This window comes from Octopus bimaculoides, chromosome 3 (genome assembly GCF_046866305.1).
Source record: "Octopus bimaculoides isolate indiv1 chromosome 3, ASM4686630v1, whole genome shotgun sequence".
NCBI lineage: Eukaryota > Metazoa > Mollusca > Cephalopoda > Octopoda > Octopodidae > Octopus > Octopus bimaculoides.
The window spans coordinates 138,199,911-138,227,478 of record NC_142930.1 but is presented as its reverse complement, the minus strand read 5'-3'; the positions used below and the strand labels follow the sequence as shown (position 1 = coordinate 138,227,478).

The following is a 27,568-nucleotide window of genomic DNA, read 5'->3' as shown; positions in this document are numbered from 1 at the left end:
TTAAAAGGGAAGTAACTCTATGCGTCTTAGCGCCAGTAAGTTTGTAAATTTGAAAAAAAAAATGGCGGGATTCGAGTCTTTGAAGCACTTAAATTAAAAGGTTCAACAGATATTGTTGCTGAATACTTTTGTAAGTTGAATATTTTTCGTCTTCGGCTAAATTAAGAACAAAGCCGACCTCAGTGGAATTTGAACTCAAAACATAAATTAAGAACAAGTTATTTCTACTGTTAAAGACTAAGTTATCGTATAAAGACGTAGTTTTTTAAAGTTTTCTTTTTTTAAAATTATAATTACTATCTTCCTTTATTCATCTCAACGGCTCACCATTTCGGTAAATTTTCAGATTAACACCCGCACGATTTTCACTAGGGTGTTAGGGTCAGGGTTAGGGTTAGAGTTAGGAAATTCCGTCCCTAACTCTAACCCTAACCCTAAAACCCTGACCCTAACACCCTAGTGAAAATCGTGCGGGTGTTAATCTGAAAATTTACTACCGTTTCTTGTCTAGATACAAACTTTTCATCATTTAACGTCCATATTCCATGCTGGTATAAGGTTGGACGGATCTTGTTCAAAACGGGGTTTTTTCTGTTCTATAACACAAAATAGATAAGTATACGAAGTTTGAAAGTCTTTCGGTACCCAAAACACTACATAAAACATTAATGAAAACTGGTGCCCCCGTTTTGAACAAGATCCAGTATTTTGATTCGATTTGTTCGTCTTGTATGCAGTGGCCTGGGATCGAAATTTACTTAGCGGGTGCAAACTCAGGTCCAAAGATTTTTTTTACACAGAAGGCCGATTTTTTTTCAAAAGTGAAACAGTAACATCTCTGTTTTAATGTGATTTACTTTCAGTTTTCATACTGAAACAATCATATACTTTCACTATTAATACTGAAACTATTATCTTACTTATATACATGCATATACACATATATATATATTATGTAATCGTTACCAGCGTCGCCTTACTGGCACGTGAAAAAACATTCGAGCGAGGTTGTTGCCAGTGCTGCTGGACTGGCTCCTGTGCAGGTGGCACGTAAAAAAACACCACTTGAGCGCGGTCGTTGCCAGTACTGCCTGACTGGCCCTCGTGCTGGTGGCACGTAAAAGCACCCACTACACTCTCGGAGTGGTTGGCGTTAGGAAGGGCATCCGGCTGTAGAAACTCTGCCACATCAGGTTGGAGCCTGGTGCAGCCATCTGGTTCGCCAGTCCCCAGTCAAATCGTCCAACCCATGCTAGCATGGAAAGCGGACGTTAAACGATGATGGTGATGATATATATATATGTATATACATCTGCATATATGTATGTGTATATATATATATATATATATATAGATGTATATGCATACATGCATCTGCACTTATGTATGTATATATATATATAGAGAGAGAGAGAGATATGTATAGATATATAGGTATACATGCATATGTATAGATGTATATGTATATACATATATATTTATATATATGTAGATATATATATTTATATATGTATATATATATTTATATCATCATCATCATCATCATCGTTTAACGTCCGCTTTCCATGCTAGCATGGGTTGGACGATTTGACTGAGGACTGGTGAAACCGGATGGCAACACCAGGCTCCAGTCTGATTTGGCATAGTTTCTACAGCTGGATGCCCTTCCTAACGCCAACCACTCAGAGAGTGTAGTGGGTGCTTTTACGTGTCACCCGCACGAAAACGGCCACGCTCGAAATGGTGTCTTTTATGTGCCACCCGCACAAGCCAGTCCAGGGGCACTGGCAACGATCTCGCTCGAAAATCCTACAGGAGCCAGTCAGGCGGTACTGGCAACGGCCACGCTCAAAATGGTGCATCTCATGTGCCACCCGCACAAGAACCAGTCCAGGGGCACTGGCAACGATCTTACTTGGCTTGCCGGGTCTTCTCACGCACAGCACATTTCCAAAGGTCTCGGTCCGTAGTCATCGCCTCGGTGAGGCCCAATGTACGAAGGTCTTGCCTCACCACCTCAGCCCAGCCTACCTCCATTCTCACCACATGTCCATACCAGCGCAATCGTCTCTCTTGCACGCCACAACTGATGCTTCTAATGTTCAGCTTTTCTCTCAAGATACTTACACTCTGACGGGTATTCACATTGACATTACACATCCAACGGAGCATACTGGCTTCATTCCTTGCGAGCTTACGTATGTCCTCAGCAGTTACAGCCCATGTTTCACTGCCATGTAGCATGGTTGTTCGTACGCATGCGTCATACAGTCTGCTTTTTACTCTGAGTGAGAGTCCCTTTGTCGCCAGCAGGGGTAAGAGCTCTCTAAACTTTGCCCAGGCTATTCTTATTCTAGCAGCTACACTTTCAGCGCACCCACCCCCACTACTAACTTGGTCGCCCAGATAGCGGAAGCTATCGACTACCTCTAGTTTTTCACCCTGGAATGAGATAGAAGTTGTTTCCTGTTTGTTTGCAGTCTTTATTGCACCTGAACATCTGCCGCAAACAAAAACTAACTTGCTAGTTAACCTGCCTTTGATGTTGCTGCACCTCTTATGTGTCCATAGCTTGCACCGGGTACATCTTATAGAGTTACTACCTACTCCTTTTCTACATACTGAGCAGGGCCATCTACCTGAAGGGATATGTAGATATATATATATTTATATATATATGTATATATATGTGTGTGTGTGTGTGTACCCCCACCATCACTTGACAGCCGATGTTGCTGTGTTTACATCCCTGTAACTTAGCCGTTTGCAAAACACTCTGATAGAAGAAGTACTAGGTTTACAAAGAATAAATGATGGTGTCGAGTTCTTCGACTAAAGTGGGTGCTCCAGCGTGACTGAAACAAGTAAAGCAATAAAAAACTATGCCATTTTAATTCCGAGCAACGCCAGGTATCTCTGCTAGTACATTGCTAAAGATAAGTTTAACACATTAAATTAATGCATAACAGCTTCATTAACAGCACTAATTCACACACACATGATAGCAAAAACAGTGTTGCATTGTAAACTTGAGAAAAGCCTTGTTTATTTTTAATGCAAGGCTTTTCCCAAAGTTTAAAATGCAACACTGTTTTTGTTATTGTGTGTGAGTGAATGCAAGTACATAAAACAGAATTTGCTCACACACCCCATTAGCTTTCTCTTCCACTTCGACGCGTCAAAAGTAAATTGATAAACTTTTCACAGAAACCAATGAACGAGTGATTGCCTGGAAAAGTAATGTTTCAAATCACTCCGAAAATTTTTCTATACTCACTTGTTTTGGCAATGAAGTTTTCCAAGAGAATATCTAAAAACTTTTCATTGCACAAGATTTTATGTACATGCATGACTTCGCAAAGCGAAAACCATTTCCAACACCCGATTGGTTCTTATCATGTAGAAAGTCAAAGGGCCATTATCTGAGTTTTCCTGAGATACCAAAATTCCTTAACTTATGACAGATGATTCCATGAGCAATCTTGTCAAATGCCTTAACAAAATCAAAGTATATACAGTCAATGTTCTTTCCTCTCAAGAGATTATTAAGAATAGTGTTATGGTGCTGTAATAGTTGTGAAAGGCAACTTCATCCAGTTCAAAAACCATGCTGTATATCATCTACGAGGTCATTTTCCACAAGGCATGTACTAATTCTATTTCAGACAATGCGTTTGATAATTTTAGATGTGTGAAATGTGAGAGAAACAAGTTTGTAATTTTTAGCTTCAAACTTGCTACCTTCCTTTGTGTATAGGTGTTACTATTGTGTCTTTTAATAGTTCTGGGAATTTACTGGTATCTAGTGACTTTTGAAATAGTATCTTTAATGGTTTCACAAAGCTGTTTTTACATGATTTTAGTAAGTATTGCTGGGAGACTATCTGGTTTAGATGCTGAGTTTGAATCTAAGTCATTAGCTGTAAGCTAATGGGGATCAAAGAATTCATTTGGCTCATATATTATTTTAACTATAGGTTGGGAAGATACTCTGTCATAATGTCAAGTAAAGGATGTGCATATTTGTGGTGAATCATTAGTATATGATCCATTAGATGGCCAATCTGGTTATGCATAGCTGATTTTTATTTAGCAAAGGGGAAATAGAACTTAGAAATACATTTTATATTTTACACTGCTCGTTGTTCTCTTAGTGGAGTTTCTTTTTCATGAGATAGTTTTAGGTCCAGTTCAATGTTCTTTTTTCTTTTCTCAATCTTGTCTGTTGAGAGAATTTGTTTTTTTTTAGTTGTTTTGTTGGTTTGATTCTGTTACACATTAGTATCCATCTATTTCACGAAATCAAGTGCTTGTGGGAATAGGTGTGCTTATATGGGACATTCTTTCAACAGACCCTGATTAACTCTTTGTACAGAAACTTCATAACCTTCTTAACATTGAGATTTTCAATTTGTTTCAAGGATTTCAAGTTTATGAGGAGTGAGTCATATTTGATGTTATTTGTGTGTGTTGCACTCTTTGAACCATATGCAAATAATTGTATTATGTTGTGGTTAGAAATAGCTGTGGGAATGATCTGAACATTGTGAGTGAAGTCTGTTTTAATGGTAAAGACTAGGTCGAGTATGTCACACTTCATGAAGTCACTGGACATCCTGGCCCACTCCTCATTGATGGCAGCCTTCAGAGAGTTGATGTTGGGGTGGGAGGTTTTGTTGGTGGTATGCTCCAAAATTCCCCACGCAGTATAGTCCAGAGGGTTGAGATCTGGGCTGGAAGAGGACCAAAAATCTGCAGACCAGAAAGCAGCTAAGTTGGATTTGCAGAAATTCTGTACCTTCTTGGCAGTATGGCTGGAAATACCATCCTGGGTCCACACAGCTTCATCTGGGTACTTGACCTTAAACCATGGCAAGACATGGTACCTCAGCGTCTTGTAGTAGGTGTCAGCACTCACCTTTTCTCTGAGTTTGTAGAAGTAGATGGGCATCTTTTTTCTGCCAGAGGCCACAACACCGAAGGCCATGACTTGGGTTGGATGTTTTATTCTGAAGGTGCCCCTGATGTCAGCTGTTGACTCTGCAATGTACCAGTTGTTTCCACAGTTCACAATGGCATCCACTGTGAAGATCTCGTCAGAGAAAATTTCCACAGTGGACCTGTTCTACTTGAGGTATGTGAGAGTCTTTTTGCACCTCTCCAGTCTCCTGACCATCATAGGTTCTGTCAGCAGGTGTCTTAGAGTCCTGGTGTAGGACTTGAGGCTCAAGTCATCATTCACAGCTGTTCTGATGGTCGTGGGGCCCACTTCAAGTTCAGAAGCCAGCTTCCTCATGGACGTGGTTGGGTCAGTTGAAATTTTGGACTTGAGGGTATTGACAAAGTCTTGATTCTGCTGCTTGTTGGCCCTATCACTGCCAGACATCCTCTGAATGCCGTTGCCCATGTCCATTCTCTTCTTGACTTCATAAACTTTGCATAAGGATACTCCAAATATGCCAGAGATCCTCTTTGGATTGACTTGTGCATGGACCAAATCACATACTCTTTCGCATTTGTCTTCCTGTGCAGTCATATTCTCCAATATTCCTGCAAAAAAGTTTATTATTAGCTGACAATGTATTCTTTGTTCTGTATTAGGTTTCATATCATTTGGTGTCATGGTTGCTGTGAAATATTAGTGTAACTTTTAATGCAAGTTTTGCTTCCCCACTCTGTACACTTCCTCCTACATTAACTGTATACTGTTATAGTGTTATTTCTGTATTTCACATCTGCTGCAATGTTTTAATACAGAAATTAAAATAATTTAACTGTGTGTCCTAGGTGATTTATATTATTTATATAATTTAAATTTAGTTTAATTATATAAATTATTTATGTCTTCAGTGAATATTTCAGATCTATTAGCTATTTATTTTATATGCAAATCAAATATAATCAAACACCAAAAATCAATGAATGATTAACTTTGTTATTGTTATTATGTAGTTCCAGGTCATTTGATGAGCAGATCTATGAACAAAGCCATTCTGGATATTACCATCCCATCTGTTTTTTTTCAAGCCTTGTATATTTAGAATTATGTCAGCTAATATATTCTTCCCTTTTTAAAGACGATAGTGTGTTTTAAGAAAGATTTGGAATCTATTTCTGGCAGGTCAGGCAACAATGTAGAGGCTACTTAATTGGTCCAGACTAGAAGTGAATATGGATGTGAATTTCAAAGGAATTAGCAATGTCAGTGAAGTGAAAAACTTTAAACAGAAAATGAAAAAAACAGGTAACATGTTTTGGTGATCAGGAGTTTGCATCTATTCAGCAGTATTGTTTGCAAGTTTATAGATAACTAAGTATCTTCATGTTAGCATTGTTACTGCTTTTACATTGATTTTTTTCCATGCAAGTATGAATGAGAGATCTTTTGAATATTCGAATAAAGTATGTTGCACTCTTCCTAGTAAATTGAGTTTCCAATATTGTTTCAGTGTTGGTCCCATAAATCTACAGAAAAATTAGACCAAATTCTAAAAGTAGTTGAGTAAGAATTTTAAACCTAGTTTGTTTAATCAAATTTGTTTGCTGGTTCTTTTCTCCATTCACAATATTTAGCCTCAGCATTTACAAGCTGGATGGAGAAAAGAATCAATGAGCCATGTACAAGATGGAATTATTATGTCAGTCAGATGTTTATGGGAATTATCTGCCAGTTAACCAACGATGCACAGTGATGGTTACCTACTTAGGGGCTCCCATGTTTTGAGATGCATGTAGATGTCAAAGTGTGCCAGTGATCATTGTTCCTTGCATTTCTTAATGCATCACTCTGTTCTGTCAATTAGTTGCATGTCCTTGTTGATCGTTTAGTGCCAATTCATCTTTGGGCGTCCTGTCTGTCCTTTTCCATAGGTTTTCCATTGAAGGACTTTGTTAGTGAGTTTTTCATTTGGGAATTACATTACATGACTCAGCCAGCTCAGACAATGTTTGCACACAAAGTTAGACAAAGGTTGGTTGGTGATGAAGTCACTCTATTGAGTCAATGAAAAACAGTTTGTACTGTCAACTGCTTAGTAAAGCATCTTTCAAGGAGTAATACTAGGTTTAAAAACAAGCTATCAAATAGACTTTTGAGCAAACCTTTGTATGGTTGCTCATCTCGCTAGAAATAAGAGCTAATATCCCTGAAATCACTGCATCGCTATCTGAAAATAAAGGAAGGATGCATTGGATAATGTAGACATAGATATTACTAAAATGATGGAATGGTTATGGCAGAAATGTTTCATTGTATTCGTAGGTTCAGTCAGGTCTGAGTTGAGGCTAAAGAACAACAGTCTTTGTTAAAGCCAACTTGCTGTAAGTAAACTTCAGCATTTGTGGCTTCATCACAATGTTATACAGGTTGAACCTCTTAAAGCCAACAGTCTTGTATGTTTTGAAATTTTTGGTTTTAAGATCGACTCTTGTCTTTATGTCACTGAACTCTTTGACAGAGCTGCAATTCGAGAGTTGTGAAAATGGTAAAATTGGATGGGACTGCTCTAAGTATACAACTGTAAGTCAGAGAATGACTGTTGGAAACGACACTTTCCTTGATGTGATGGTGATCTTGGGGATTCCTTGATTGGCCTGGGTTGGAAGTTCTTATGTATCAATCAGTCTGCTGCATCATTTATAATTTGTAATTCATGCCTTTTATTTATTTTTTTTTTATGTGTCCCCCTTCACTTTATGTCTGCTTTGCAATTATCCCCCTCATATATTACCTTATTCGTTATCATACCATTTAGATTCTGGAATTGATGTAATTGTCTGACCTTCCAACTCAGAATTGTTGGCTTTGTGCTTAAATTAGAAACATTATCATCATCATCATTAAACCAGCAAGCTGGCAGAATTGTTAGCACACCATACAAAATTGTTAGAGGTGTTTCCACCAGCTTTATGCTCCGAGTTCAAATGTTGCTGAGGTTAACTTTGTCTTTCATCCTTTCAGGATTGATAAAATATGTACCAGTTGAGCACTGCGGTTGATGCATTTGACTAGGCTCCTAATCCTGCTTGAAAATAGTTTCAGGCCTTGTACCATATAATAGAAAGGATAATTATTATTCTTAGCATCATCATCAGAAGAGGCACTGGATTCCCTTTTTTAGATTTGTTTCTGCTCCATTCCTGACAATAACATCTGTTAATTCTCCCCAGGTCTTCATTTAACTACACTTAATTTTTTTTTAGTTTACAAAAAGAAAATAAAAAGAAAAACAAAAAAGAAAGAAAAAAATGTTTTATGCATTTATTTTTCTTCAGAATATGAAAATATAGAGAGTACAAGACAGAAACTGTATCAAGAATTCAGTTTATTATCTTTGAGTTAATTAGTTAGTGCCCCTGGACTGGCTCATGTGCGGGCGACACATGAAATCTTTCGAGCGAGATCGTTGCCGGTGCCCCTGGGCTGGCTCTTGTGCAGGTGACACATGAAATCTTTCGAGCGAGATCGTTGCCAGTGCCCCTGGGCTGGCTCATGTGCAGGCGACACATGATATCTTTCGAGCGAGATCGTTGCCAGTGCCCCTGGACTGGCTCTTGTGCGGGTGACACATGAGGTGTTTCGAGCGGGATCGTTGCCGGTGCCCCTGGACTGGCTCACGTGCGGGCGACACATGAAATCTTCCGAGCGGGATCGTTGCCGGTGCCCCTTGGCTGGCTCTTGTGCAGGTGACACATGAGGTTTTTCGAGCGAGATCGTTGCCAGTGCCCCTGGGCTGGCTCTTGTACGGGTGACACATGGAATTTCTTCGAGCGAGATCGTTGCCGGTGCCCCTGAGCTGGCTCTTGTGTGGGGTTGTTGTAGGATTTTCGAGCGGGATTGTTGCCGGTGCCCCTGGGCTGGCTCTTGTGCGGATGACACATGAAGTTTCTTGAGCGAGATGAGCATGGCCGTTGCCAGTACCGCCTGACTGGCCTTCGTGCAGGTGACACGTAAAAGCACCCACTACACTCTCTGAGTGGTTGGCGTTAGGAAGGGCATCCAGCTGTAGAAACTCTGCCAAATCAGATTGGAGCCTGGTGTAGCCATCTGGTTTCACCAGTCCTCAGTCAAATCGTCCAACCCATGCTAGCATGGAAAGTGGACGTTAAACGACGACGACGAGGCAGTCACATTATTAGTCAGTTTGTTAGTTTTAGTGAATTTGTTAATTGATAATGATCTTAATAATCTGTGGCTGTAGTTGCAATGTGAGACAATTTCCAATTTTCCCAACCATCAACCAGCCTCATTTTTTCCATCATCTACATCCTTTCTGTTCATTTCTTGGTGTTGCTCAATCTTTCCCTAAGTGTTTTCTTACCTTTTTACCAGGAGTTTATCCACACGTGGCTGTATTCACTAGAGCTAGAATATCCTGATGTTAAGTTGCATAACCAAAACACTTCATTTAATCAGATGACTTGTTAATTAATCAGCTCATTAATTAGCTATGCATATTAACCAGTTATCAGTTAACAACAGTGAAAATGGCAGCTGATGGACTGATGCATTTTTCAAATTAAATTTTTTTTAATTACATGAAATCAGATATGGTATGTAGAAATGGAATCTTGCTGTTTTGCAATTTTTGCATTACATGAAAATATGTTGAACACTTCACCAACATATGCTCACCCTATCAATATAGTACTACAGAGTTACAGTAATTGTCTACATGCAAGCTTTAGTGTGATCACCATACTTGCTAAAAATAACAGTCAAATTTCATTCAAATTATATCGTACAGAATTGTTCGAGTATTGAATAGAATGCTTTGTGTTTGTTCCAATTCCTTGCACTTTGGGTTTCCAGTCCTGTTAAGGTTGGCTTTGTCTTTCATCACTTCAGAGTTGATAAAGTATCAGGCCAGAGTAATTAATGATTGACAGATCTGTTAGAACAGATATAGGATGCCTTGTGGTGTCAGTTCCAATGGCAACACCAGCAGTGAATGATTCTTGTGCCTAGTGATACCAGCCATTACTTTTCCCTTGGACATTGGTAGCATGAAGAAGGGACACAGTTTGGACAACTGTTGGTTTTGTACAAAATCAAAAACCAAAACCTTTCCTAGGTCAGAATATCAAAGAGGAACATTTTAGGTGCAAGTCCTTCATTTCATGAAACACACATATTGGATAATGCAATTATAGATATACAATAAGATTGAATGACCTTGATTAGAATGCTGTGATCATTACTTTGATTAAGGCTGACCTGGTGCTAAGCAACACTGACAGTACCAACATGTTTGTCAGAGTGGAATAGGGGAATGCAACATTCTCATCCCCTACCACACAGAAGGCTACTTGACTGATTGGCATGAAGTTGTTGACCAACTCACTCCACCCTCTGTCTTCCCTTGGCATACCTGATTTCATATTCCTGAATCTGTTAATCTGCAGCCTTATTCCACAACAGTTAAGGATTAAACTTGTCAGGAGTAGAATGCTGTATATGCTGGTATATAACATGTCTTATATGCCAGATTATAATATGTGAACCTTTAAATTTGAAGATGAAAAACATTGCCAAACAATAGTATAGGTGTTATATGTTCATATCTATGTGCATGCATAGGTATACGTATATATGAATACATCTTCACTAGCAGTACTATTTTGTTAAGCGCATCCACTAAGTAGTATGAACTGTGTTTAAGGCAGATACGCACAGCATGTATCACTCCGCTATAGACACTGTTTGTAAACATGTCAAATAAAGTAAACACGTAGAAACATAACAATGCCTTCAGTGAGTTGTTTATTATCCCACAAAGAACAAAAGAATACATGACATGGTGGCAGCGATAAATACTAATCGAAAACAGTGCCTTTACAACAAAACCCGAAAATAACAAACCTAAAATTTAAGAAACTGAATTTCGCTTCGTCTTCACACACGACGATCAAAAAAAAAATGGCGTCCCCCGTCGCCGTACAGATGAATCTACATCCAACCATGAACTGGGAAGCGGATGATATCGTGGAAGCATTCAAGAAATTCAAACAGAAAACCCAACTAGCTTTCAAAAGTTTCCTGAAAGGTGCAACTGCCGATGAAAAGGTAAGCTACATCCTTTTATGGACGGGAGAGAAGGGCCTAGACCTATTCAATAGTTGGGACATGTCAGAATCGGATTGCAATAATCCAGACATACTTTTAAAGAAATTTGAAAGGCACCTAGAGCCCAGATCAAACCATAGAATTCATAGATATGAATTCCAGGGCCTGAAACAATACCCACAAGAAACGATTGACAACTTCCTGTCCAGACTAAAGAATGTTGCCGACAAGTGCAAATTCAAAGACAAGGACGAAAGGATTGTCGATCAACTTATATGGGGGTGTGCTCATAAAGAAGTCCAGAAATCCCTCATCGGTAAGGACGCTCTAAAGTTGGCAGAAGCAGTAGACACTACAAGAGTATTCGAAGCCACTACCAAACAAATGGCCTCACTCACTCTGCAAACAAACACAACAGGCAGCAGTATAGATATTGTATCTAGATGTGGGACGAAACAAACCCACAAACAGAGAACATGCCAGTACTGTGGTACAGAGCATGAGTTCAATGACAGGAGGAAATGTCCTGCATACGGTACACACTGCAAAGCATGTGGAAAACCCAACCACTGGGGGAAAATGTGCAGACTAGCAAAGTCTCAAAAATATAAGCCCCAATTTTCAAAGTGGAGTGGAAAAAGAAGACAAAGAGATATACATGCCCAACATCTCGAAGAAAATACTTCAGAGGAGGAATTCTTGGCAGTCGGCATAATAAATATAAATGAAATGGGAAATAACAACCAAAAGAAAAATGAGGCATACACAACTATAGAAATTCAGAAGAAGTCAGGCAGGAAATGAACATACATTGACCTGAAGCTGAAGATTGACACTGGAGTCCAGAGTAATATATTACCTGTCAACCTCTACAAAAAGATGTTCCCAGAACACATGATACATGAGCATAAAGTCAAAGAAGGAATCCTCACACCAAGTGATGTAATCCTCACTGCATACGGAGGTACCAGGATTCCACAACTGGGCAAAACAACCATCATAGGGACACACAGAGGAAAAATAATTAAGTGTTCTTTTTATGTCACAAAAACAGATGGACCTGCAATTCTCGGACTTGATACCTGTCAAAAGCTGAATATTGTGTCAATCAACGGTGAAGTGAAGGCAGCTCCAAGCAGGATTGACAGAGATATGCCTATCAAGAACCGACCATCAATCACAAATAAAGAAGAACTGATAAGCATGTACCCAGAATGCTTTGACGACACTGTCGGTTGCTTTGAGAAATGTCGATACCACATAACAGTCAATCCCAATGCCAAACCAATTGTCCACCCACCTCACCGAGTTCCACTAGAACTAAAAGAGAAGCTGAAGGCAGAGTTGGACAGAATGGAAAAAACAGAAATAATCACCAAAGTGACACGGCCAACTGACTGGGTGAACTCTATCGTAATCAAAGAAAAACCCAATGGTGCCCTACGAATATGCCTCGACCCAAGAGATCTGAACAAAGCATTAAAACGGGAGTACTACCCAATTCCAACCCTTGAAGAAATTACACCATCATTAGCTGGATCCAAGATATTCAGCAAACTGGATGGTGAGGATAGACAAAGAATCATCGATGCTAACTACTTTCAACACACCATTTGGCAGATACCGATTCAACCGACTCCCATTTGGATTAAAGGTGAGCCAAGATGTTTTCCAGCGCCAAATAGATGAGACCTACCAAGGCTGCAAAGGAGCAATTGGGATAGCAGACGATATCCAAGTGCATGGCACGAATGAGATCACACATGACTTCAATTTACATGAAGCTATGGAGAAAACCCGACAAGCAGGTATCAAACTAAATGCAGACAAGTGTGTGATAAAAGCAAAAGAGTGTAAATTCTTTGGAATGATATACTCTGCAGAGGGAGTGAAACCAGACCCCGCTAAAGTGGAAGCCATCAGAGATATCAAAGAACCCAAAGATAAGAAAGAACTCAGGAGCTTCCTGGGACTCATCAACTACATGGGAGCCTTCATACCCAAGCTGGCCGATCACACTGCAAATCTCCGAGAACTAAACAAAGATGACGTAGAGTTTGATTGGTGTGCTTCACACACACAGGATTTCAACGCAATCAAAAATCTCATCAGTAAAGAGACAACTCTGCAGTACTATGATAGACGCAAGCCAGTAACGCTCCAAGTTGATGCTTCTATGAGAGGAGTTGGCGCAGCATTAATACTAGAAGGTAAACCTATTGCATTTGCCTCAAAAGCTCTCTCACCCACAGAGACAAGGTATGCGAACATTGAAAGAGAACTCCTGGCAGTAGTATACGGCTGTGAAAAATTCCATACATACCTGTATGGCAGATATTTCAATATTGAATCAGACCATCGCCCGCTAGAACGAATAGACAAAAAGAACCTCACGAAATCACCAGCCAGACTACAAAGGCTACTGTTGAGGCTCCAAAAATATGACTACAACATCAGGTACAAGCCAGGAAGGGACCTGATATTAGAAGATGCTCTTTCCAGACTGTCCTCACATGATAAACAAGAGATGTAAGGACTAAGTGTAAAGGTCCACCACATTGTAAATGTGACAAACACAAAGCTGGAACAAATAAAAGAAGAGACCAGCAAAGATGAAGAACTCCAGCTCCTTACTCAGATGGTGATTCAGGGGTGGCCAGAGAAGAGACATCAGGTGCAGCCCCTCATTCGTGAATATTGGGCCATCCATGATGACATAGCAGTGGAGAATGGAATCCTGATGGCTGGATCCCGAATAATCATACCCAGATCAATGAAAAAAGAAATTCTTGAAAAGATCCACCAAGAGCATCTGGGAATGGAAAAATGCAAACTCCGAGCTAAGTCAGCTGTATATTGGGCAGGCATGTATAAAGACATAGAGAAGATGGTTTCTGCATGTCACATCTGTCAAAAGCACAGAAACACACAGCAAAAGGAGGAGATGATGTCCAGTGACATTCCAAGAAGGCCATGGCAAACTATTGGAGTAGATCTGTTCACAGAGAACCAAGAATGGTACTTGATAATGGTCTGCTACTACTTCAAATTCCCATTTGTGAGGAAAGTGAAAGACCTGAGAGCCAGAACAATAACTACAGTGGCTCGAGGACTTGTGGCAGAGCAAGGAATACCAGAGCAGATCATATGTGACAATGGAACCCAATTCACATCTCAGGAGTTCAAAAAGCTAGCTGATGAGTATGGGTTCAACATTGTAACCTCATCTCCACACTACCCCAAAGGTCATGGATTCATTGAAAGACAGGTGCAAACAGTCAAAGAACACTAGTCAAATGCCGAGAATCCAAGGAAGACCCACACCTGGCTCTTTTGTCCCTACGAGCAACACCACTGAGAGCTGACATGAAATCCCCAGCAGAAATGCTGAATGGCAGGAAATATAAAACCACCCTGCCAACTAAGATTCAACCTCCTATTGACCAGGAAGAGACAAGGGCAAAGCTAGCAGCCACTCAGGAACAAGCACAGAAATATTACAACAGACATGCACAATATTTACCTGAGATACTTGGAGGACAACATGTACATACTCAAGATCCCATAACTAAAACATGGATCCCAGCACAGGTTGTCAGTAGAGCTGAAACTCCAAGATCGTACATTATAGAAACTGAATCAGGTAGGCAGCTGAGACGTAACAGGGCCCACATCCGCCCAACACCAAAGCTATCGAGGATAACATGTGCAACACCTGCAGCATCAGTGACAACACCAACAAGAACCACAGAATCCGTGTTTCCACAAACAGAATCCATGTTTCCACAGGATCATCACCCCAACGGGTACCAACCACCCATCCGCAGCCCAACAACACACCTCAGACACCAGTGCAGAGCACAAGATCCACCAGATGGAGATCGAACATTTTACCACCGATTCGATACCGTTAAGAGAGAAGGAAAATAAAACAACTACTTCTGCTAGATTAGGAAGCAGAAAAACATGTGTGTGGGCAGAATAATCCCATGGTTTCTGCTGCAGGATTGCCACCCTTGCGCTGACAATCCATTAGTGTAAGGGAGATTACTTCTATAAGAAGAAGGGATGTTTATGTTCATATCTATGTGCATGCGTAGGTATACGTATATATGAATACATCTTCACTAGCAGTACTATTTTGTTAAGCGCATCCACTAAGTAGTATGAACTGTGTTTTAGGCAGATACACACAGCGTGTATCACTCCGCTATAGACACTGTTTGTAAACATGTCAAATAAAGTAAACACCTAGAAACATAACAATGCCTTCAGTGAGTTGTTTATTATCCCACAAAGAACAAAAGAATACATAATAGGTTTTTTCACTAATGTGCTGGGGTGGTTAATGACTTATAGTATATGAGTATGAGCCTGACCTAGTAAACCTTTATTTGTGTGACCAGATCAACTACAGGTTATGAAAAAAATATAATGAACAACTTGGAAGATGTTGTTCATTGACTATAACAAAGAAAGTATTTTATGTAATTTCTATAATTTATTAAAGAAAAATAATTCTTACAGATATTCATGAAATTTGCTGATGTCTCTCATACAGAATAATGTAAAATAGTTTTCTACAGCAGGATATACTTGTTCCTTCCTCATCTTCTGTCCCATTTTTATCTTTATTTTATTATAATCAACCATCTCTTATGAATTTCAGCAGCATCTGCACAAAATTCTGCAATGTTTATTTTTCACTAATAATTGCAAACTGCAGCAGTTGCAAATGAGTTCTGTTACTAGGAAGATGTGCATTGATATGGGTGAAGGCATTTATTTTCATATGTTGATAATATGGGCGATGATCATCATTACTGTCATCTTGGTCATCATTAGTGTAATTATTGTCAACATGTCATCTTTGTTGCTATAACAACCATATTATTATAATCAACATCAGTATCACCACCGCCTTATTATCTCCACTACATCATAGTCATATTAAACAGATAAAAGTATTGAACTAACAGCTCTTGGATCCTGAGTTCACTGCAGCTATATCAAGTATGTTCCACATTACTTTTGTTCATGTAATTATCAAAATTTAGTATTTAAATTTGCTGGGAAACAAGGGTTGGATATGAAAAATCTGAGCACAAATCAGGTAATTGCCTTTTATTGTAAGAAAATTAACTATTTACTTTGTTGAAGAAAAGTGGTCAAATGCAAATAATATCGGACAACTGGCTCAATTATCTCAACTCTCATTGCATTGTGGATTTGAATAATGTATTTAATTCTACAAAATCTTCAAGTTTGCTGAAGGTATTATATTTATTCACATTGCCTCTTTTCCACTCTCATTAAACGTGTCTTGTACATGACTTAAACTATACTAAGCTCAGTCTTGACTCAGTTTGATGAATAAGTTTCTATTGATTTAATGTTTCTATTTTTCCACAGGAATTGTCTGTTAAATGGAAAAAGGATTGACATTTTTCTTAGCCAACATGGTAGCTAATCAGCTGAACTCTGCAAGTAAGTGTCTTCTGTGTATGTATGCATGGATATGTATGTGTGTGTGTGTGTGTGTGTGTGTGTGTGTGTGTGTGTGACTACATGGGTCGTTGTGTAACTCTATTTGTCAGCAACATAATCACCTTTGAACAGGATTGTGTAAATCTTTCTTCTGTGTATGTGTTGGTTTTGTATAGTGTATTTGTGTTTGTGGAGATTCTGTAAGTGTGTATATGTTTGAATGGACTGATTGTAGCGGATCTGTGTATTACTGTCTATGGAAATGTGTGTTTATGTTGTTGGAGGTTTTGTGTGTGACTGTGTCTGAGGAAGGGTGCATTTTGTCTGTGTATTTCTCTGATGGTGTCTGTTGAGGAGTGTAACTGTATGTGATTGTCTGGGGAGCTTGTGTAGCTTTCATTCTTCTCTAAAGTAAATTTATTATTGATTAACTGAACTCTACAAATATGTTCTCAAATACTTACATATACACTTATATATATTATTTTTATTTCTTCTGTCTTGTTACCAAATGTGGTATCCTTGAATTTGGATTCAGTTCCTTCTAAGTCTTCCTTTACCTATGGTTGGAAGTCAGATCTTTTCTTGTAATGGCAGAGATTTCGAATGAAAGGTGTCAAACATTTTAACTAAGATGAAACAGTAATAAACTAAATTACTAAATTTACCTATCTCACCTTCCAAAATTAGCTATATGCCAAAAAAATCACTATCATTATGACTTTATTCTTTCTCTCTTTAATTTTCTGTATTTTTTTAAAAATATTTTTCAGACTTTGAAAAAACTTTCCTTGATTTACCATGGCAAGATGTCTTATGGAAGCAAGTGCTACCATCCATATCTCAGCATCAAAGATCTCTTCTCTTTGCGCTTGGTTAATTCTCATTGTAAAAGATTAGCTGAAGGTTATTTCAGCTCACTAAAACAACTAGATATATCTACTGTCTCGGATCAAATCACTTTGACAGCCTTCAACATTATCGTAGAAAATAATCAGAATTTGACATCACTCAATCTCAAGAATTGCAGTCAGTGTGCCTGTGAAGACACTCTTGTTTACCTCATTGAACGTAACCCCCATCTTTCAAAAGTTTCCTTCAAGAATTGCAATGCCCTCTCTGACTGTGTGTTGCTGACACTGTCCACCACATGTCTTCACCTCACCCATCTTGAACCTCTCCCATTGTACATGGTTACACAATGTTGGGCTGGTGACTGTAGCCTTTAAATGCCACTCACTGAAATATCTCAATATCAGTTCCTGTTTCAATATTACTGATGAAAGTATTCGAATTTTGGTTTTCAACTGTCACAAGTTAGTAATTTTTTTCACTCTTCTTTTCTTTCTCTTTTTCTCACTCACTTTTCTGTCTCTATTTTCTCATTTCTTTCTCCTTATCATCATCATCATCATCACTTCTAAGGGTGGTGGGTGGGTGGACTTGTGAATGTATCAAACAAAATGCCTTGGGTATTTCATCCAATTCTTTAATGTTCTGAGCTGAATTTCAATTGTACTTTGATATTTCTCTGGTTGATAAAATAACTACCAGCTTAGAGCTGGAATTGATCTAATTGATTATATCCCTCTCTCAAAATTGATCGTCTTGTGCCTAAATTAGGAATTATCATTAATATTCTTCTACCTCATTGTCTTCATGGTTTCCATTTAGTTTCATTTATTTTTTTTTGTCTCCTTATTCTCCTCTTTCTTCTTTTCTTTCATGTTTTTGTGTGTATATGCATACATATGTCTGAGAGTGTCAGTGTTAACATATATTCATCATCAACGAATGACTGTTGCAGTGGAAGATGTATTTGGGAGTGATGAATAGATAGGTTTAATCCCATTAACAAAAATGATAAAGGAAGCATCTGCAAGTCACTACTAAATAGAGCTCTTGATGGCAGGTGGCCAAGAATACATACATATAGTTTTATTGAAGCTGGAAAATGTTGCAGACTATCACTCTGAGTTCTGTGTAACAGATCAGTTCTGTGAATTTTGGAGTAACAGTTTGTGGAGTCTTTCAGCTTTAATAAAACTCTGTATTTTATATTTTGTGAATGAATTTGGCAGGAGGAAATCCTAAAAAGGAAGCCTGTTGCATATATGTGTATCTGCTGTTTTATTATACTGCTCTCCACATCAGTATAATAAAACAGTAGACAGATTAGAAATATGGCAGTAATGCCACTTTTTCCTCTCTGATCAACTCCCTATTTTCTTCACTTTCCCCACTAACTGATATTCCCCATTGACCACACCTCCACACTTGTTCACCATTCATTGCATTCAACCCTAACACTAATCATCTGTTACTCTACTTTCACACTCCCACAAATTTACCCACCCATCATTCCCAATCCTCTGTGCTTATTCTCTCTTATATTCACCTTGTACCTTGAAGGTATGCCCTGGCACTTCTCTCTTTCCAGCTGAGGTAGCTATCTATAACAATAAATGCGAAAGCGAATGTCAGTGTGTCACACTTGTTCAACTTTACTCCTCCGACCCCCTCTCTCTCACTATTCAATGACACTTCTACTATTCTTCATGCTTTATCCCTCTCTCGCTATTCAATGACTCTTCTACTTCTAATATAATAAATACGAATATCACACTTTTTCAACTTTATTCACACTTTTTCAACTTTATTCCTAGATGCTGTAGCCCAACATATCATACCATTTTAGAATCAAGCTGACTCCGTGAGTAAATTAGGGACAATCCAGGCCGAATCCGGATCCGCAATCTTGAAATTTTGGATTTTTTCTGTGAAATTTTGCAACAAAAGTTTTTGTATCAAGAATTTTTACTAGCTGGACCCGTGAAAACTTCATGGAAAACATAAAAATTGTAAGCATCTGTAAATAGTGACTTCATTTAATAACTATTGAATAATTATGGGCATAACTACAGATGTATACCCCACCAACTTTGTTGCCTCATAAATTCCATAAATAATCGCTTAGATCCTGTTAATTGAGTATTTATTAATATTTGTTGGAAAAAATGTTTCTGAGAGGTTAGGGAGAGAAGTTTCGGAAAATTTACATAACCTGATATTTTCCACCTCATAACTTTCAGGAAAATTGGTATTTTTTTATGAAATTTTATACAAATACCTTTCAAACGGCATAGGATAACTGTCACAATGGCTTTATCATATACCATCCAAAATGAAAAGTTTTCCAGTGTTTTCTCTCTGAGAATAGCTTCATTCTCTTTCACTATCATTTTCTATTCACTCAATCTATCTCTCTAAATCTCTTTCTCTCTTCCCCCTCCCTTCTCTCTCCAGCCTCTATGTCTCCTTGCCTGTAACCTTTCTCCTATGTTTAACACAGTATATTTCTCTTACCTCTCAGCGTTGTCAATGTCCTCTCTTTCTCTCTCTTACTCCCTATTCTTTGCCACTTTGCCTCTTACTTCAACTGTACTTCTGCTTAACCAGTTTTATTTCTCTCTTTGTACCTCTTCCTTTCAACTAAGTGTGACACACACCACAGGTACGTACATATGTAACTATGTAGGTATTTCCATATCTGGTCAGTTTAGCGCGACTGACGGATGTCCACCCTGCGCTCAATAAACAAAGAATCTTTTATTTATAAAATCTGGATGGAACTTAAACATTTCATGTTGGAATGTGCACACTCTGTTAGACAACAAGAGTGATTGTAGGCCTGAAAGACGCACTGTACTTGTTGCTCGCAAGCTGAACCGTTATAACATTGATATAGCTGTACTCTCAGAGACTCGTATAAAAGGTGATGGTCAGCTTGAGGAAGTAGGAGGTGGATACACCTTTTTTTGGAAAGGAAGGCAGAAGGAGGAGCGCAGAGAGGCTGGTGTTGATTTTGCAGTTTGATCTGATATCCTTAAGAAGTTGGAAGAGCTCCCTGTTCCCTATAAATGAATGTCTAATGACTCTACAGTTGCACTTGAAAGGTAAGCGGTTTGCTACTCTAATAAGTGCCTATGCACCTCCTTTGACTAGCTGTGATGAAGATAAAACAATGTTTTATACCCAGCTGAGAGCCATACTTAGAAAAATCCCCAATTCTGATAAAGTCATTCTAATGGGGGATTTTAATGCCAGGGCTGGAATAGACTGGCAAACATGGAACTCTCTAGGACGTTTTGGAGTAGGGAAAATGAATAGCAATGGTCTCATGCTACTGGAGTTTAGCGAAGGACATGGACTTTACATCACAAGCACTCATTTTATGCACAAAGGTGATCACACAACAGCGTGGATGCATCCAAGGTCTAAAGTTTGGCACTTGCTGGATTATGTCATCATCCGCAAGTGCGACATCTATGACATTTGTAATGTCAAGTCCTTACATGGATCGGAATGCTGGACAGTCAGGTGTGAGCAAGGTTCCAGATGATGATAAGTGTGAAAGAGAGTAGAGGACCAGTCAGCATTCCTCGGTGTCTGAATGTCCACAAGATATATGATGTTGTGGTGACGAAAGAGCTTCAGACTCGCTTTTCCAGCATTGAAGATACTGCAGTATGGGAAGAGTTTTGAGACCAGGTTCTTCAATGTGCAGCTGAAACACTGGGATATGCTACTGTCAGACACAGAGACTGGTTTGATGAAAATGATGCTGAAGTTCAGCGACTATTGGTGGTAAAGCGCCATGCCCACAATGTATTGCTACACAGAGAACTGTCTACTGTGCAACGAAGTCTAGCACTTGCCTACTATAGCAGTGTAAAATCACTACTGCAGCGATCTCTCAGGAAGATGCAGAACACTTGGTGGGAGGATTTTGCTCATGATGTTCAGGCTGCTGCTGATGCAAATGACAGCAAGAAGCTTTACCATATTATGAAGCGCGCTTATGGACCTAAGAGCTCCACATCAGCTCCTTTGCTTTCCAAGGAGTCTTCCACTCTGTTTACTAAATCAACAGAAATCACAGGTCACTGGATCAAACGCTTCTCTGAACTCCTAAACCATGAGTCAGTTATGGATGAAACGGTGATTGATACTATGCAACAAAGACCTATCAATGGCTCCTTAAACTCCTCGCCCTCAATAGATGAAGTAATGACATTAATAAGTAAATTGAATCTTGGTAGGGCACCTGGAAAGGATGGAATTTGTGCTGAGGTCTTGTGATTTGGTGGTAATTACATCACACAGTCCCTTCATGAACTTATTAGTGCAGTCTGGAGGAATGGTGCAATGCCTAAAGACTGGAAGGATGCAATTATTCTTCCTCTATATAAAGGAAGAGGAGCCAGAACAATGTGTGGTAACTACAGAGGTATCCACTATCAGCTGCTGGCAAGGTTCTGGCAAATATTTTTCTTACCTGTCTGAATGGGTGTCTCGTAAATGATGTCCTGTCTGAATCTCACTGTGGCTTCCAATCTGGTAGAGGGACAATGGATATGATTTTCACAGCAAGACAGATGCAGGAGAAGTGCTATGAGCAGAATATGGATCTTGTCCAGGTATTCATTGATTTAACAAAGGCCTTTGATACTTTAAATAGGGCCTTTCTATGGAAAATACTTGGCAAACTTGGATGTCCCGATCACTTTGTATCTATAATTAAATCATTTCATGATGGGATGGAGGCTTGGGTCAATGTTGGTGGTGGCATGGCAGGACCCTTTCCTATAGAGAATGGTGTCAAATAGGGTGATATTCTTGCCCCAACTCCCTTTTCTTTGTACTTTGCTGCCGCTTTTACTCATGCTTTTGCTAAGGTTAGCTCTCTGGGAATATATGTCAGATAGCGATCTTCTGGCTGCCGATTCAAAGGTTCTCCAGTCTATTATTCGTGACTTCTTTTATGCAGACTACTGTGACTTAGTCACTCATACAGTGGATGACATGCAAATACTCATGAATTGAAGTTCTGCTTCTTTCAAGGCATTTGGACTTAGCATTAGCCTGGACAAGACTGTTGTAATGTTCCAGCCTGCACCAGGAAATCCATATGTGAAACTAGCTATCTTGGTTGACGGAACAATTCTGAAGGTAGTAGACAAGTTTGTCTGCCTGGTCAGCACACTCAGCCGTTCTTGCTCCCTGGATGAGGAAATATTTTTCTGGTTGCAGAGAGCAACTAATTCCTTCCGGACTCTTCAGTCTCATGTCTGGTCCCAGCATGACATCGCAAGGCAAACAAAAGTTGCTGTGTACTGTGCATGTGTGCTGACATCACTCCTCTACTCATGTGAGACATGGACCCTGTACAAACGTCAGATAAGGGACCCTGAACGCTTTCCTCAGAGATGTCTCACACATTTTCAATGTTGGCTGGACCTAAAAAAATCCAGACACACAGGTCCTGAGGACAGCTGATATCTAGAGTATTGAGGTAGAAGTCTTGCTAATCGCTTCATTATTACTGTTTTTAACAGCAATAATGCTTTCATATAATTACTTTTTAAGTGTTCATTGCATTACTCATGTGTGTATTTATCGTTGGATTGGTGGTTTTTGAAGCTTTCGCTTTCATCTTTGGCAAGTAGTATTTTTACCCTTCTTTTATTCAAATACATGTATATATATATATAATACAAACACAGTAAGCATACACATTTCAAAGCCTCTTCATCAGTGCTGTCTTCTGGGAATTTTGTATCAGAATTCTCTTTGCCTAGATTACATGTCTGCATTGCATAACCTACCATGTTATATTTGTTTCCATCCTTTTTTTGATGCTATGTCACTCACTGTTTCCTGATAATCTACTCTCAGATGATAGTTAAAAACTCTTACTATATATTCTTGAGCATTACTTGCTACTTTGTACAAGATATGGTGGAAGAGTACTTCCATGCAGCCTCAAGACCTCAAAATGTTAACAAGTATTCAACAATATGAAGCATATCATTTGAAAGTTTAGTGTCCTAGACTTTGAAAGAGTGCAGTATTAAAGCCACCAAGCTCTCAGTTACTTCTCTACTGCCCTGTCTTCATTGTCATTTATATTCTCCCTGTATATCAATATATATATATATTTTTTTACTGATCCCAATCATTAGATCATAGGGCTCCACCTCCAAATGCATAATCAATTATATTGATTACTGTATTTGATGGCTGAAAAAAGACGAAGCTTACTAGGATAAGATGATTTACACTCTGAACTTAAGGGGACATAACTAATCATCACAATGTATTTCTTCTGATTCCCTCCTGGTTTAGTCACCCATCACTAGGTTTTTGTGTATGTATGTATGAGTGAATGATGAAGATGTCTCTGAGCTAGCTGATTTGACCATTATAGAGACCAGCTAATTTTCTCTTAGATGTCTTTATTATCTCCACTGTATTTCATCCCCACCACCACGGATCCCTTGCCAAACCTTTAAGTTAAACTTTCCCTGAAGTGTATTGCTGTGGAATATACACACTCCTGCTCATACCCGTTTTTGTTTCCTCAACTATTTATTGTCATGAACTCATATTGGTCATTAATCATATTTAAACAATCAGTTTTCTATTCCTTGGCATAACCCTTCTCCAAACTATGATTAAAAATACAACTTTTCAGTCAGTTGTCTCGTTTGTTAACAACCCTCTTAACCATGTTTTAAAATTATGTTTTATTTTGAAATTTCTTTAATAGATTAACCACTCTGAAGTTCAGTGGTGTTTACAATATAACTGATTATAGTATTGAGATGGTCAGCAAGGCTTGTCCAGAATTGGTCCACTTGGATATTCAAGGTTGCTATCAGTTAACTGAAACTTCTATTATGTAAGTGTTTTTGTTTTTTTTTTTTGCTTCATTTCGCATTTTTTATTGTGATGTGAATTGCAGTAGGAATGTAGTTATTTATTGATTCTGATAAAATAAACTAGTAATTTTTACATACTGTTAATTTGGAGAATGTCCTACTATTAGCCTATGTATCTATTGATACTTCAAATGAGCTACATGTTGAAACATTACTGATTACAATTACGAAGATCTGAGGCATTTTACCTCTGACTCATTTGAGATGGTAAAGTGTTATTCTCCTTCTATGTATATCTCTTTGCATTTCTCATAACTCTCAAACTGCTTCTGAAAAATGCAACAAGTATAGTGAGAGTGATGCATTTAGCATGAAGGTAAGTGACCATCAAAGTTTAGTCCTCAGTTCTCTCCTATTTGTGATAAACCTATAAGCTATCACTGGAGAGTTTAAAACTGACTGACCATGGAAGCTTCTATATGCTAATGATCTAGTTCCAGGTTTGGAAGCTAAACCTGGAATTAAGAGGCCATAGGGTAAACCTTGCGAAGGCAAAGGTTTTAGTGAGTTAGAAAGAAGACAGTACCCTGTTACTTTCAGGGAAATGGCCTTGCTTGGTATGCGGAAAAGTAGTAGGAATAAACTCCATACACTATATTTGATGTCAGTATGTAATTAATAAGGGAGGTAGTTGCTCTGAAAGTATAGTAACTTGAGTGAGAATCGATTGGAGAAAGTTCAGGGAGCTACAACCACTGCTGACAACAAAGAGTGATGGGCAGACAGTATGATGTTTGTGTTAGAACTGTAATGCTGCATGGTAGTGAGACATGTGCCTTGAATGCAGAGAACTTGAGAAAACTGAAAAGAAATGAAATGAGTATGCTCTGGTGGATGTGCAGTGTGAGTGTGCATGAAAGAATTAGCACAAATGCACTGAGTGAAAAACTTGTCATAATGGGAATCAAATGTGTGTGAGAAAGAAGACGATGCTGGCATGGACACATGGTGTGTATGGATGAGGACAGCTGCATAAAAAATTGCCTGTCACTAAATGTAGCTGTTACTTGCAAAAGGGGGAGACACAGGAAGTGGTTAATGTTGACTTTGGGAGCCTGAGCCTGACAAAACGGTATGACACAGGACTGGGATCTCTGACGATATGAGGTTCTAAAAACGACCCACTCCTCTTCTGCAAAACTGAGTTTTGAAAGTGCTATGTATTGTGTTCTCTGCCTACATTACACTGACTCACTCCCATGCATTAGTCCTGGCTCTTCTCCCCCTGCCCACTGACTTCTGCAGACTACCCAACCATGTCTTCCCTTCTCTTGTTTTCTCTCCCTGACAGCGGTATCATCTTCACTACTCCTACTGCTTGCTCTCCCATTCTATTCTGCATTGCTCTATCCACCCCCACCCCCCAACTTGTGGCTTCTTGGTCACTCACCCTTCAACCCTGCCCCTTTTGACAGTCTGTCTCTTTATCCCATACAATCTTGCACTGATTCTTCAACTCACCTTGTGCCTTATGGGGCCACCTAGGCACCTTGTCACAATTATCTCTTGCATCTATTGTTAATTGTTGCATTCTCTCCCCGCATACTAGATGTAAGTAACCATGCAGATCTTATACAAGAACCTGCACTGCCTCTCTCATAGTTCCCTCCCGTCATCCCCGAACATGAAGCTGATCCTTCCCCCACTCCCCTCGAGGTTAGTTCTCCCCCCCCCAGGTTTGTAGTTGCAGGTAGCATGAAAAAGGTATCCAGTCCATGCTGGTTGGCATTAGGAAGGGCACCCAGTAGTAGAAACCAAGCCAAAACAGACATTGGAACATGATGCAGTCTTTGGACACATCAGATCCTGTCTAACCAGCCAGTCTGTTCCAGCATGGAACAGGGATGTTAAATGATGATGTATAATTTGCTTTAAATTTAGTGTACTTCTTTCTGTGTTTCAGATTCATTATGACATACTGCAAATCCCTACAAGTACTCAAGGCTAAAAACTGTCAGCATATCAGTGAGCGATGTCTGCTGGACCTTGATGAATCCATTAGTGTCGATGTCCTACATGAGACCCTCAAACGAAAGAAAATACCACGGATCACAGACCAAATTTGAACTCGGTATTTGATTTTCTGTCTGATGTTCAGGAAAGTCCTTGTAAGAAATTATTCTCCACAGTTTGACTTAATGCACTGCGTTGATGATAATTGGAAATGCTGTCCTTACTGGGGTATAAAAGTTATTATCTAATTGGGATGTTGTAACTAGGAGGGGTGGGAGTTTTAGGGATCTGGAATGATAATGAACACAACATATTTCTTTTAATCACAATTTCACTGGTGGTGGACCTTTTAAAATGTATCAACATTTTGATTATACCCATGACTCTCCAATTGGATTCTCAAATAGTGCACCAAAAATTTTATATATAGTGATTTATCCTGTTTTGTTTAAATATTATTGTTGAGTGTAAACATTTAAATGTAGCTGTTGCCAACTACATAGAGAAAATCATTTTTGTAAGCCTTAAATTAATGGCTTAGTGTTGGAATGTCCAAACTGAAAGTAAATGGTACACTACCTATGAATTATTATTGGATTTTATGTATTTAGCTGAGAAAGTTAGTATGAATTGGAGATATTGATTATATGTCAAAAAGAGGTGTGTTTGTGTATATGAAACTGCAATGGGTTGTGTAAAAAAATTGCCTACTTAAGTTGTATTATGGTATTAGGAGTTGGTTGAAGAAAAAAAGCATCATCATCAAATGTCTGTCTTCCATGCTGGCATGGATCGGACAGAGGCTTGTAAGCAGAGGACTGCACCAAGCTCCATTGTCTGCTTTGTCATGGTTTTTACAGCTAGATGCCCTTCCTAATGCCAACCACTTCAGAGAATGGACTGGATGTTTTTTGCATAGCACCAGCACTGGTTATGTCAAAGTAATTTGCAAGATCCTTTGAAAGGTGGTGGTGGGGTAATGAAAGAGGTAGCTTTGTGCCAGGGGATGCGAGAGACAGTATATAAATTATGAGTAGTCAGCATACCCTCTTTATGGTACTGCTTGTGGTCAAACCATCTTGCAAATGACCAAGTTCACCTAGAAGTAAATAAGGTACAATGGCATGGTAATTAGATGTCTATAAGAACAGCACTAAAATTAATATTTAAGTAGGTAGAAACTGTGGGTTGAGCACTGGGTGCATCTTGGAATGAAATATCATGATACTGTATGTAATAATTTTATACGAAATTTGACTATGGTAGCACAAAGCATTAA

General features: G+C 38.9%; 1 pseudogene across 1 annotated transcript; it reads left to right on the top strand.

Moving 5' to 3' along the window:
* LOC149136744 (uncharacterized) lies at positions 1 to 26,535 on the top strand (annotated as a pseudogene). The gene is made up of 6 exons (XR_016241220.1): positions 1 to 130; positions 6,122 to 6,244; positions 16,478 to 16,552; positions 17,326 to 17,868; positions 24,165 to 24,296; positions 26,240 to 26,535. The product of XR_016241220.1 is annotated as an uncharacterized LOC149136744 (transcript).
* Positions 26,536 to 27,568: the final 1,033 nt, after the last annotated feature.